This window comes from Somniosus microcephalus, chromosome 32 (genome assembly GCF_052327205.1).
Source record: "Somniosus microcephalus isolate GS21.2 chromosome 32, FLI_Smic_1.0, whole genome shotgun sequence".
NCBI classification, from domain to species: domain Eukaryota; kingdom Metazoa; phylum Chordata; class Chondrichthyes; order Squaliformes; family Somniosidae; genus Somniosus; species Somniosus microcephalus.
This window is the reverse complement of record NC_141018.1, coordinates 21,324,360-21,338,596: the sequence shown is the minus strand read 5'-3', so window position 1 is coordinate 21,338,596 and position 14,237 is coordinate 21,324,360. Positions and strand designations below refer to the sequence as shown.

Below are 14,237 nucleotides of genomic sequence, written 5' to 3'. Positions count from 1 at the left end.
GTGGCTCGTAATTTCATCAGAATGATAGGTAACACTTCCACCCATGTTTTTCCCGATTCCTGCATGGCCTTAGCCAGCGCATTTTTTAGTGTTCGGTTCATTCTTTCTACCATCCCCGAGCTCTGGGGATGGTAGGGTATATGAAACTTTTGCTTAATTCCCATTAACTGGCACATATGTTTGACCACACCTCCTGTGAAGTGGGTCCCTTGATCCGAATCTATCTGGAGCGGCATTCCCCGACGTGGGATTACCTCCTCCGCCAAGATTCGAGCGACTGTAGTGGCAGTACAATTTCTGGTGGGAAAGGCCTCCACCCATCTTGTGAATTGATCAATGATTACCAAGCAATACGTCTTACCCTTTGACATGGGTAGGGGCCCCGTAAAATCAATTTGCAAGTGCTCCCATGGCCCTCGGGGCCTGGGTTGGTGTCCTAATCTAATCTTAACCGGTCTTCCTGGGTTATGCTGAGCGCACACGATGCATCGTTGACAATACTTAGCAATGTCCCGCCCCATACCCTTCCACCACCACTCCTTACCTAAAGTCTGTTGCATCGCCTCCTTTCCAGAGTGGCTTAATCCATGGTGTATTTCGAGTAGGGTATTCTGTATACACTCGGGGGCCATTACCTTGTTATTTATTCGCCATACTCCGTCTGCTGTTGGTCTGGCTCCTTGTTCTTTCCATCTTTGCCTTTCACTAGGTAATATATCCTCGTGTAGCTCAGCGATACTAATTTCATTTCCTGGGCTATCTACACTGGCTACAGGTTCCTCGGGTTCCCATCCTAAGGCTAACTCCGCGGATTGTTTCGCTATCTGCTTTCCTTCCTTCCGTTCTAGGTTTGCTTCTTTCCGTTCCAAGATCAGGGCTGCCTGAGCTGCCCTGTCAGCTGCCTGGCTGCCCATATAACCCGTCCATTCTGGACTGTCTCTGGCTGGTTCTTTTTGGTGTGCTTTAATCTTTATTACTGCGACCTGTTTAGGCTTATTACTCGCTTCCAGGAGGGCTTCGATTCTTTCCTGATGTCTTATGGGGGTTCCTCCGGTAGTTACAAATCCCCGTCTGCCCCATGCAGCCATGTAGTCATGGACTACACCGAACGCATATCGGCTATCTGTATATATATTTACAATTTTATTCTCGGACTCTTCTAATGCTACTGTCAGAGCCACTAGTTCTGCTACTTGGGCTGACAAGCCTCCTTCAAGTCTCCCCGATCGTACAGTTCTCATCTGACTATTTACTACAGCCCAGCCCGTACGAGGCTGTCCGTCTATATATTTTCGGGACCCGTCCACGTACAGGGTCTCTTCAGCCCCTGGTAACGGACTGTCTTTTATCTTGTCTCCCTCTAAGTCAGCATCTACATCTCCACAATCATGGGAAATACCCGACCCCAATACTCCTTCAGCCGGGTTTTCCCTTGCGTCTCTGACTATTGTTACTGCTTTACTGGGAGGGAGGAGAACAGCCTCCCATTTCGCTCGTCTCAAGTGTGAGACTGATCGCAATTTTCTGGTATTTAACATTTCTACCAAAGTATGCTTTGTGTGGAGAATAATATCTCCTGTCATTACAACGGGCTCGCTAATTTTTACGGCCCAAGCTGCACAATCTAGAGCGGCTATGCAGCGCGAGAGTCCCGATACTACTGGTCCTTCTGCAGTGGAATAGTATGCTACGGGTCTACGTTTATCTCCATGCTCCTGGGTGACTACGGCCGAATAAAATCCTTCCTCATTATCGCAGTGTATGTGGAAGGGTTTGTTCATATCTGGGAGTCCTAGTCCTGGGGCTGATATCAGATCTCGTTTAAGTTGGGTATAAGCTTGTTCCTGCTCAGGACCCCATTCGATGGGGTCCAGGGCAGGCTTACCCCCTCTTACCAATCGCTGTATGGGTTCCGCTGTTTTTGCGAACCCCGGGATGAAGTTTCGGCTGTAATTAAAAAGCCCCAGTACTTTCCTTACTCCTCTTACTGTTACCGGTCTAGGCATGGTTTGTATTGCCCCTTTTCTATCTGCGGGCATCTCCTTTACCCCTTGTGAGATAAGGTGTCCTAAATATAAGACCTGGGTTTTGCCTATTTGTGCCTTTTTGGGGCTGACCTTCAGTCCTGCCTCCCCTAAGGTCTTTAGGACTGCACCGAGTGCAGTCTTATGTCCCTCTTTTGTAGTGGACGCTATGAGTATATCGTCCACATACTGGAGGGTGGTACTCCCAAGTGGGAGTTCCACTTTTTGGAGAATGTCACACATGACCTGGTGAAAGATCGCTGGACTGTTATGGAACCCTTGGGGAAGTCGGGTCCATGTATATTGCTTGTCGCCTACTGTGAAGGCAAACTTTTCTTGAGACCCCGGGTCTAATGGCAGAGCCCAGAACCCGTTAGCTATGTCTAGCACGGTAAAGATCTTATGCCCCGGGTCTAACCCATTTAATATCGTGGAGGGGCTAGCAACTATGGGGTGTAACTTTGGGGTTACCTTATTTAGGGCGGTGTAATCTATTGTAAGCCTGAAGCTCCCGTCAGGTTTTCCCACTGGCCAGGTCGGGGAGTTAGTGGTGCTGGTTGTTTCCCTTAGAATACCTCGCTCCACTAACCCTTTTACTATCTCTATTACTGCTTTACGGGCTTCTGGCTTTATGGGGTACTGACGATGGGGTTTATGCTCTGGTCCGGGCACTATGATAGGGTCCATGTTGACCCTACCAGTGTCCAGCTTGTTCGCCGCCCAGGTGCCCTCCACAGAGTTACAAATGTCTTCATATTCTGGTAGAGGTGGGTTGGACCACGTATTTATTGCTGCTACTCCTAACGTTGTCGTGTGGCCCGTTAAGCACCCCACATCTTGGGTCTTTCCACTTACATCTGGCCAGGTTAACATACCCTTTCCACAATCTACAAGTACCTGGTACTCTCTTAACAGGTCATTACCCATTATAGTCCCTTCATTATTTTTACATACATAAAAGCTCATGGGGATATAACGCCCATTTATTTCTACTACTTGCGGGATGCTGCGGAAGGCTGTGACACCTTCACCGCCCACCCCAGTAATTACCGCACTTTTCTTTGTTACAGGGAGGGGGAGGTTGGTTATAGATATTGCTGCTCCTGTGTCCACTAACATCTCACATGGTCGGCCCCCTATTAGTGCAGACACATATATTCGCCCCCCCTTTTTTCTTCCTCCCTGTCTCTCCCCAGGTTTGTCGGTTATATTCTCTCAGCCATTGTTGTTGTCCTTCATTAACTCCTTTGAGGACTTCTATTTGCTTTTTACATCCCTCACACTCTGTTCGGAGGTTATCTATCTGAAGTTGTTTTCCCTTAAGACTCACCGCTGCCTTTTCTGCCTGTTCTATCAATCCTGCCAATTGATGAACCAACAGTACTCCTGCTTTTTTAGTTCTTCCCTTTTTCTGTGTGTCCCACCATGACCGCTGTCGGTCCAAACCTTTGGATACGTCCCACCCGTCTTCCTGCATTCTTTCAATAAGGGTACATCTATCCGTCATAAAAGTATCGATGAGGGAGCCCGGGGGCCCCCGCTTCAGATCCTTACTCGACATTATGTCCCTTGGTCACTATCTTCGGCCCCCCGATTCTGAGAACACAAATACCTTTCTCTCGGGGTCCGTCACGTGTAGGTAAAGGTTGGTCCGGCTCCTTTACCTCTCCTCTCTTCCAGTTCTCCTCCTAGGCTATACCTGGTTTCCCTGGAATCTCCAGTTCTCCTCCCAGGCTATACCTAGTTTCCCTGGAATTACAAGAAATAATGCAGTCTTACGGTTGTTAGTATCCTAGCACAATTTTACATATGCCATCTCACCTCTCTTTTGTTCTTTTAGATCACTCGAGCGTGTGTCCGCTTGATCAGGGCGGCCAGTCACTCGGTGACCCTGCTCGCAGCGCCAATTGTTGTAGCTAATTTGGGGCTACGTGGACCAGGTGATATTCTAGGTCGACACGATCCCAACAGAAGCCTTTGGAGTCAAATAAAACTCTGACCACGAGTGAATGACAAAGTAAAAGAATGCTTTATTGCAGAGCTCTGGGAGAAGCAGCTATACACCCGGTGTGCAATCGCCACACTTCTCATTTTACACACACAAAGCCCCTGCCTATATACAGGGGTCAAAACAAATTACCTCATATTACTAATCACCGCGATACCCCGTGACATCTATAATGGTTACCTATTTTAAGCAAGCGATGGACCCTAGGTCTAAAACCTTTTTCGGGACCTTTAACCGCAGACAGGAGAAGCAGAAGTCCAACCTATTTTCCGTCGCAAGGTGACCACAATCGTTCAATAACAAAACTGCAGCTGGCATTATCTCATCCCAGCCTACGTGCGAGTTCAGGGGGCCCCTTTGTCAACCAGTTTAATGTCAAGTATCCCGACAGTCTTTGCAAAGTCCTTAGTACTGAAATTCTCCTTAACAGAGACAAATTGTAGCACTCCTGCAGCCCGCCCTCTGATGTTTTTTGAAAAATGTTATTCATTTATGGGATGTGGGCGTCGCTGGCAAAGCCAGCATTTATTGCCCATCCCTGGTTGCCCTCGAGAAGGTGGTGGTGAGCCCCCTTCTTGACCCGCTGCAGTCCGCGTGGTGAAGGTACTCCCACAGCGCTGTTAGGGAAGGATTTCCAGGATTTTGACCCAGCGACGATGAAGGAACGACGATATACTTCAAAGTCAGGATGGTTTGTGACTTGGAGGTGAACTTGGAGGCGGTGGTGTTCCCATGCGCCTGCTGCCCTTGTCCTTCTGGGCTGGCTGGGTTACAGGCAGCGACAAGGGCAATGGCGGAGTGGCAGTGGTGGGTGCAGGAATGCTGTCATCCTGAGAGAGGACAGCACCTTCCTGCTTGACCGACATACAGCCACTCCCCCGGGCCAGACCTTCAGCATCCGGAGCAATCTGCTCGAGTACAGATTGCTGGCCTGCTGCGGCACCATGAGATCCCCAGTGGACTGTGGGCGACCCAGCGATGATGCCAGCAGTCAGCGCTTGCATGGCATCAATCTGAGAGTTAATCAGGGCAGTCTGAGATTGGATGCCACCAACCACTGACTCCATTACAGCACTAAGCTTTTGTGTTGCTTCGGCCTGTGCTGCAATAGCTGCTGCCACCTCACCCATGACACGCGGCATGAGGTCGGGGTCCCCACGGTCACTCTGCGAGTCAACCATCCTCTGCAAAGTGCCAAGGATGGGCTCGATGGTGTGAGCAGAGATGAGTGCAATGTTGGAGGCGGACTCCTCCACGCTCCTAGCCAGTACATCCATGCTCTTGTGCACCCTTGCCATTGCAAGTATGAGCTCGGTGTGCATGCCCATCGCCTGTCTGGTCAACCCCTCCACATCGAGGTCCTCATCAGAGTCCTGTGCAGCAGAACTCGTGCGCGCACTCACCCTCTGGGGAGATGGCCCCTGAACTTCCCTTTCCTCATGGCGTTGCTGCAGTCCGCTGGGTCCCGGAGCTTCACCCACATCAGAGCTATTTCCTCTGCTCCCCTTCAGCGACCGCGTGGACCCATTATCAGACCTCTCGCCCTCTGGAGACACAGGCAGCGAGGCTCCGGCCTGGTGTTCCTCCTCCTCTCCCGTGTCGCTGCCATTGGGAGGCTGAGGGACAGGCTGGTCAGCTGGTGGCTGATTATCTGAAAGCATAAAGGCACAAGAGTGGGGTTAAGATCAGGGGAGGGGGGCAGGAAAGGAGCAAGGAATGGAGACAGTATACTTAGGTGGAAAGTGGGAAATGCTTGTGGTGTGAGGGGGAAGTGGCATGAGAGAAGAGGGAGAGGTGATGAACATACCATTGTTGCCCTCAAGGGGGTCATCATCTCCGACGGCCATAGTGCCCATGACCTGGGCCCCAATGATGCAGCCCACTCACTCCTCCAGGTCTGTAAGGGGGTGCAGGTCCGCCTCACCTCCTCCCGCTCCCTCCTGTTGTGAGCAAGCATGGCCTGCAAGAAAAAGGAAAGCGTGTGAGTGAGTGTGCAGCTATGTGTTTGGCAGATGTGTCCACCATAGTTGAATGGCTGTTAATGTATGCAAGGCGTGAGATGTGCATGTCACTTTTAGTAGGTGGGTATAGTTGGTGGGTGAGTGTTGGGGATGTGGCGGTTTATACAATGTGTGCACAGAGCGAGGTTGAGATGGTGGCATGTAGAGGTTTTTGAAGCATCTACTCATCCTGAACACCCAAGTGAGGTCGTTGAATTTCTTCCAGCACTGGGTGAGAGTTCTGTGGACCATGATTCTGGCCGACACGTGCTGGGCGACCTCCCTTCACATCCTCCTAAAGGCCTGTGGCAATGGCCTCCTGCCAGTGTCCGGGAAGAGCGCTGCCCGTCGGCGTTCCAGGGCCATGACCAGAACCTCCAAAGCCTGGTTGCTGAACCGGCGAGCTCTCTCCCTGGGCCTCTGATCAGCTTGCAGCTCCTTGCAGGCCCAGTTCACAGGCAGTAATGATCAGAGTGAGGCTGTGCAGCATGATTGAACCTCCCCTTTAAGAACTGAAAGGCACCAGTGACATGAATCAGTCATTCATGAAAGAAAGACTTATGAAATAATACTGAGCGGCCTGCGGGTGGCGCTGTCCAGGGAGAGTATAAATACTCGGGCACGGGCCCAGCTTGCGCAATACATTCTTAACAGGAACTAGTGAAGGACACAACTAGACCTCCATGTTGTAAAATAGTAGATTAAAGCTTTGTTTAATGCTTTGACCAAGTGCCTAGTAGTTTTCTTACATCAGCCAGTCTGTCTGCGGACTCTCGAACTGACAGCGCCGGAACTAGATTAGCGCTCTGAAGGTAGCGCTCCGCTCTCCGACGTTAGCGCCCTAAGAGAAGTGTGTAGCGCTTGATTTAGTGCTGCACTTCCCTCTTATGGCACTAAAACTCAATTTCGCGGTCGCGCCAGATGCTAAAGTTTGCGCCCAGGCGATATTAGCGCCCCAAATTGGTCGATACCGAATATTTCCCCCAAAGACTTTATTCAGCGCCTTTCACGACCTCAGGACGTCTCAAAGTGCTTTGCAACCAATGAAGTACTTTTAGGAGTGTAGTCACTGTTGTACTGGGAAACACGGCAACCAATTTGTACACAGCAAGCTCCCACAAACAGCAATGTGATAATGACCAGATCATCTGTTTTAGTGATGTTGGTTGAGGGATAAATATTGGCCAGGACACCGGGGAGAACTCCCCTGCTCTTCTTCGAAATAGTGCCGCGGGATCTTTTACACGCACCTGACAAGGCAGACGGGGCCGCGATTTAACATGTTATTTGAAGCCAGCAAAGCCGTTCTCTACATTTTGCATGCTTTGACGGCATATTGGCATACAAACAACATTTTCTAACCTATGAACTGAATGCATCCCAGAAGGTCGTTTGCATTCAATTAATTTATCACTTAAGCAATACTCAGAATGTTCCATTGTGGGAGTTTCTTTAATTGTAAATTTATCTTCAATTATTGGGTTACTTATCCAAACTTTATCACGAGTGGTATGTCTGTTCATGCAGGCGCGAGAGATGCCTGTCACAAACATGTGCCAAAAGTACAAAGATCTCAAGTACACAAGGTATGTGTGAGATCAGACTGGAGAATGATTACAAAGTAATTAATGGCCAACTTTACAGCTGCCTGGGTGTGCCTCCGCTGCGAAATCACCAAGCTCAGATGGACAAAGTTGGAAGTTTTACAGCTTGCTTCTGTTCAGTAGTATACACGCTTCTCTCTCTTAGGCAGTCCCTCGGAACCGAGGATGACTTGCTTCCACACTAAAAATGAGTTCTCAGGTGACTGATGAGTCCAATGCGGGACCTACAGTCTCTGTCACAGGAGGGGCAGACGGTGGTTGAAGGGGCTGGCGGGTGGGGTGCTTGGGTTGACGTGCGCTCCTTCCGCTTCCACTTGCTCCCGACGAAGAGACGCGAGGTGTTTGGCACTTTCCTGGATGCTTCTCCTCCACAATGTGCGGTCTTGGGCCAGGGATTCCCAGGTGTTGGTGGGGATGTTGTACTTTTTCAAGGAGCCTTTGAGGGTGTCCTTGAAGCGTTTCCTCTGCCCACCTGGGGCTCTCTTGCTGTGTCGCAGCTCCGGGTTGAGCGGCTGTTTTGGGAGTCTTGTATCGGGCATGCGGACAATGTGACCCGTCCATTGGACTTGATCGATCGTGGTCAAAGCTTCGATGCTAGGGATGCTGGCCTGAGCAAGAACACTGATGTTGGTGCGGCTATCCTGCCAATGGATTTGCAGGATCTTGCAGAGGCAGCGTTGGTGGTACCTCTCCAGTGCTTTGAGGTGCCTGCTGTACATGGTCCATGTCTCTGAGGCATACAGCAGAGCGGGTATCACTACTGCTCTGTAGACCATGAGCTTATTGCCAGGTTTGAGGTCCTGGTCTTCAAACACTCTCTTCCTCAGGCGACCGAAGGCTGCGCTGGCACACTGAAGGCAGTGTTGGACTTCGTCATCGACGTCTGCCCTTGTTGACAGTAGGCTCCCAAGGTATGGAAAGTGGTCCACGTTGTCCAAGGCCTTGTCGTGGATTTTGATAATCGGGGGGCAGTAATGTGTGGTGGGGACAGGTTGGTAGAGGACCTTTGTCATCCGGATGTTTAGTGTAAGGCCCATGCTCTCATACGCTTCGGTGAAGGTGATGACGATGGGGGAGGAGGAGGGGTGGGTGGAGGAGGTGGGGTGGGGGAGGGTGGGGGTAGGAATGGGGAGGAGGGTGGGGGAGAGATTGGGGAGGGTGGGGGTAGGAATGGGGATAGGGTGGGGGAGAGGTGGGGTGGGGGAGGGTGGAGGGAGGAATGGGGAGCAGGGTGGGGGAGAGATTGGGGAGGGTGGGGGAGGAATGGAGAAGAGGGTGGGGGAGAGGTGGGGTGGGGGAGGGGTGGGGGAGGTTGGGGAGAGATTGGGGAGGGTGGGGAGAGGTGGGGTGGGGGAGGGGTTAGGGAGGGGTGGGGAGAGATTGGGGAGGGTGGGGGGAGGAATGGGGAGCGGGGTGGGGGAGAGGTGGGGTGGGGGAGGGGTTGGGGAGGAGCGGTAGGGTGGGGGAGAAATTGGGGGAGGAATGGGGAGGAGGGTGGGGGAGAGATTGGGGAGGGTGGGGGAGGAATGGGGAAGAGGGTGGGGGTGAGGTGGGGGGAGGAATGGGGAGGAGGGTGGGGGAGAGATTGGGGAGGGTGGGGGGAGGAATGGGGAGGAGGGTGGGGAAGAGGTGGGGTGGGGGAGGGGTTGGAGGGGTTGGGGAGGGTGGGGGAGAGATTGGGGAGAGGTGGGGTGGGGGAGGGTGGGGGAGAGATTGGGGAGGGTGGGGAGAGGTGCGGTGGGGGAGGGGTTGGGGAGGGTGGGGGAGAGATTGGGGAGGGTGGGGGGAGGAATGGGGAGCAGGGTGGGGAGAGGTGGGGAGGGGTTGGGGAAGGTGGGGGGAGGAATGGGGAGGGTGGGGAAAGGAGGGTGGGGGGAGGAATGGGGAGCAGGGTGGGGGAGAGGAAGGTGGGGGGAGGAATGGGGAGGGTGGGGGAGGGTGGGGGTATGAATGGGGATAGGGTGGGGAGAGGTGGGGTGGGGGGAGGAATGGGGAGGGGTTGGGGTCAGGGGTTGAGGTCGGGGGTTGAGGTCGGGGGTTGAGGTCAGGGGGTTGAGGTCGGGGTTGAGGTCAGGGGTTGAGGTCGGGTGCTGAGGTCAGGGGTTGAGGTCGGGGTTGAGGTCGGGGGTTGAGGTCGGGGGTTGAGGTCGGGCTTCATATCTCCACTAACAAATTTGGAAAGAAGTTTGTAAAAAGCCACTCCAGAGGCAGTGAAGTGTTTTTTCAATTCCTGCAAAATAAATAAATAGTACTTCCCTGAACAAATGCAAATAGATCGAGAAGCAAACTTTGCTCCGTCACATGCTATACTTACATAAGTAAGTAAATAAATCTTTGCAATTAATTTGAGGAGAGCTTTTTTTGCCATTACAGTCCCTCTGTTCACAGGTTTAATCTTTTCATATCTGCACCGTTCCCTACTTAAACAGAACTTTTGGTGAAACATTTTAGGTTTAGGGCGTTTATTCAGAAGGTCCGTCCAAATTTGAGTAATGCTATCTGTAGGCCTGCCAGAACTTGCTACGAGTTTATATGGGCTATAAACAAATAAAAGCAATGTGACTGTCAGCTGTGGCTCAGTGGGTAGCACCCTCACCTCAGGAGTCACAAAGGTTGCGGGGTTCAAGTCTCACCCCATGGACTTTGAGCACAGAAGTCTAGGCTAACACTCCAGTGCAGTACTGAGGGAGTGCTGCATTGTTGGCGGCGCCATCTTTTGGTTGAGATGTTAAACCGAGGCCCCGTCTAGCTCTCTCAAGTGGACGTAAGAGATCCCACGGCACTGTTTTGAAGAAAATGGAGGAGTTCTCCCCAGTGTCCTGGGGCCAATATTTATCCCTCAACCAACATCACTAAAAACAGATTATCTGGTCATTATCACATTGCTGTTTGTGGGAGCTTGCTGTGCGCAAATTGGCTGCCACGTTTCCCACATTACCACAGTGACCACACTTCAAAAAGTACTTCATTGGTTGTAAAGTGCTTTGGGACGTCCTAAGGTTGTGAAAGGCGCTATAGAAATGCAAGTCTTTCTTTACTTCTTTCTGTGGAGAGTAAAATCAAGCGGAGTGTAAAACCAGCGTTGCACCTGATACCGTCAGGTTCCCGGTGGGCGAATTAGGTCAAAACTGCCCCCTTTATATCTGTGTGCACTCCCTGTCAACTTATCCCATTATATATTCCTATGTCCAGGTTTATCATTGAATCTACCTCTGTAAGCTTGTGACACTGGTAACTATACTCTCCCACTAGTGAAGGAGTTAGGAGGGGATAATGTCACATCAAATCAAATCAATCAAATCAACTTTTATTGTCATTGTTAGTGCACAAGTGCAGTACAACGAAATGTAGGCTTGCGGCTCCCGAGAGTGTACATTTAGATTAAGACATTTAAACATTCAACATACATTTGGCTTGTAATACATTAACATAAACATAACCATAATAAAGTGCATTGGCAGATGTGCAGGCTTTAGAGTTTATTTGTGAAGTTCAGTAGGATGACAGCCCTGGGAAAGAAGCTGTTCCTAAATCTGGTCATACGGGTGCGAATGCATCTGTAGCGTCTCCCAGATGGCAGGAGGGCGAACAGACTGTGGCTGGGGTGGGTAGGGTCTTTGATGATGGACCGTGACCTCCGTAAACAACGTTTCTGGTATATGTGCTCTATGGTCAGTAGCCGGGTGCCGGTAATGCATTGGGCAGTTTTGACTACCCGCTGCAGGGCTTTCCGGTCATAGTAGCTACAGCTGCCATACCATACTGTGATACAGTTTGTGAGGATGCTCTCTATTGTGCAGCGGTAAAAGTTAGAGAGGATCAGGGGTGACAGGTTACATCCCTTCAGCCTCCTTAGGAAATATAGGCGCTGCTGAGCCTTCTTCACCAGAGAGGAGGTATTGAGGGACCAGGAGAGGTCTTCCGTGATGTGGACTCCGAGGAACTTAAAGCTGTCCACCCTTTCCACCACAGCCCCATTGATGTGGATGGGGGTGTGACTTCCGCCTTTAGACTTCCTGAAGTCCACAATGATTTCTTTGGTTTTCTTGATGTTAAGGGCCAGGTTGTTATCGGCGCACCACTTCACGAGATGCTGGACCTCCTCCCTGTAGGCTGACTCATCGTTGTTGGTGATCTGGCCTACTACCGTGGTATCATCCGCAAACTTGATGATGGTGTTGGAACCATGAACAGCCACACAGTCGTGGGTGAAGAGGGAGTAGAGGAGGGGGCTCAGCACACATCCTTGTGGGGCCCCCGTGTTCAGGGTCAGGGGGGGGAGGTGTGGTTACCTAATTTGACAGACTGGGTGTTAAATCTGTGAGTTGTTCAAGTAATTAATACTCAGACTTAATCAGTAACAATAAAACAGGTCTTTACTGGTTAGAGGTAGGGACTATACATAGGTCTTTACTTCATGCCCACAGGCGGGAACTGAGGGGGATCAGTACCCACAGTACTATTTATACCCCTATGGCCAGGAGTGGTACTGCGTATCACTACGCCCAACAAGTAGTGCAGTCCTGTCCATAGGTTCAAAGTAGCACACATATTACATACACAACATTCCTCCCTTCCTAGCTTTACAGTCATCTCCCCATTTAACATAACGTAATAACATATATACATATATAACTTCAGGTTTACATAACAGAATAACATAGATACATAGATAACTTCATGTCAAAACAGATCACAGATTCAGTCTCTGCGGAAAACAGTTCACAGATTCAATCTCTGTGGTGGAGTCGGTTCACATTGCTGGAGTGACTCATTCAATAGTCCTTCCATGGATTTAACAGTTTGAACTTCCGAACTGAATTGGCTCCGTTCGGAGGGACCACGTGTGTGATCTGGTAGAGGTAATAATGGTTCAGATGGGTCATCTTCTGTTTCGACTTTTCCTTTTCTGCTTCTTGGAGACTCTCTGGGCTCCACTGTCAGCTGTCAGCTGCATGCGCAGTTCCTCCTTCTCTTCCTCCTTTTTCCGTAGTAGAGCCACCTTCTCCCGATGTTCCGTAGACTTTCGGTGCTCCTCCATGATTTCTGTATGGTGGGAGTCGAAGTTACAAGTTGGGCAGGACAGGACATAGTAATATTCGGTGTCGTCCTGATCTAGGCCAGCGAGAGGGTCTTCTATTTCCTCCATACCCAGCTGGGCGTTAGCCAGCTTTTGTTCCAAGTCCAGACATCTTTCCTGAAGAGACTTCTTCATGCGTACCTCTTCATCCAGCTTTTTCTGGGCTTTCAGCAAGTCGTTTACTAATGACCTCATTTGAGATTTTACTACTTCAACTTCTTTTGGAGATTGATTGATCGGACTATTCAATCCCTCTACCGGAGCAGCTGTTTCAGCGGTCTGTTGTTCTACGTTGACGTGAGTCAGCATACTTTTGGCATCCAAGGGCTGCTCTGTTGCAGTCATCTCAGTCTGTGTTGCCACCTCAGCTCTTCCAATAACCTTTGAGAGCTCCGAACCCCTTTCGTTTGAATATTGAAGTTCGTGTTCAAGTTTTTCCCATTTCAGAGTCCGGTCCTTCAGCATATGCAGGAGTTGGCTGACCGTTAACTCCTCTGACGTCAGACGTTTTGTGTGCTCCTGCTCCATTTTCTCCATCAGCTGCTTCTGTTGTCTTTCCAGATTCTCCAACTCTATATCAAAGAACTCTTTCGTTGCATTCAACTCTTGCTCACAACGGCGAAGCATTTGTTCTAATTGCTGTTGTAGTTTGAAATGGAGTTGAGTTCGAGCCCGGTGTCCCTCAGAAATGGGCACATCAGTAGACTTGCCAGACTCAGAATCCACAGTTAAACTATGTTGTTGTTGCTCAGTGGAATTCTGTGCTGAAACTTTGTCTTTTGCACCTGAGTTGGGCTTACCATCATCCGTTCCAGAGTCTGGGCCGACTATCTTCACCGAGTTCTCACTCGTTATTGTTTGTAGGAAATGCCAGTCCATATTCATTTTCCTAATCCACTCCCGTCCTAGTAGTGGAGGACCTCCTTCAGATATCACATATAAGTCCATTATTTGACTGTCTTCGCCCTTGTGGACCACTGCAACCTCTATTTTCCCGATGGGGTACACTCTTTGCCCCGTGTATGTTTCCAATATAATCCCCATATCCTGTAGGGGAATATGTTGGAATAACTTTCCGTAATCTTTCTTATTTATGACCGTCAATGCCAATCCAGTGTCCAATTCCAGTTTTACTTGGACTCCTTCTATCTGAAGAGTGACCCAAATTGTCTGGAGGTCTGCACCCTTACCAGCATTGAGTACTCTTAAGCTAGCCAGTTCATTACTGCTAGCGTCTGAATCGGACTCCTGTTCGGTCACCTTGTGTACCTTTGCGTATTTTCCTTGCGGTGACTTCTTGTTGCTGGTCTTCTTCGCTGACCTGCATACTCTAGCTATATGTCCAAGCCTACCACAAGTTCTACATTCTTGGTTTTTAAACCAACACTGGTTCTGATCATGCGTTGTCTTTCCACAACGATAACATTTGCCAGAACTCACACCCAATTTGTGTGCACTGAGCTCCGGTGACCGTAGCTGCATTACTGCCGTGCCTCTCGCTGCGGCTTCGTGTGCTGCTGC

General features: G+C 50.3%; 1 long non-coding RNA gene across 1 annotated transcript; it reads right to left on the bottom strand.

The window, feature by feature from the left end:
• Positions 1-1,641: 1,641 nt before the first annotated feature.
• On the bottom strand, positions 1,642-4,455 carry LOC147097334 (uncharacterized). The gene is made up of 2 exons (XR_015074359.1): positions 3,765-4,455; positions 1,642-3,723 (listed from the first exon to the last, which is right to left on the bottom strand). It is a non-coding gene; the product is annotated as an uncharacterized LOC147097334 (long non-coding RNA).
• Positions 4,456-14,237: the final 9,782 nt, after the last annotated feature.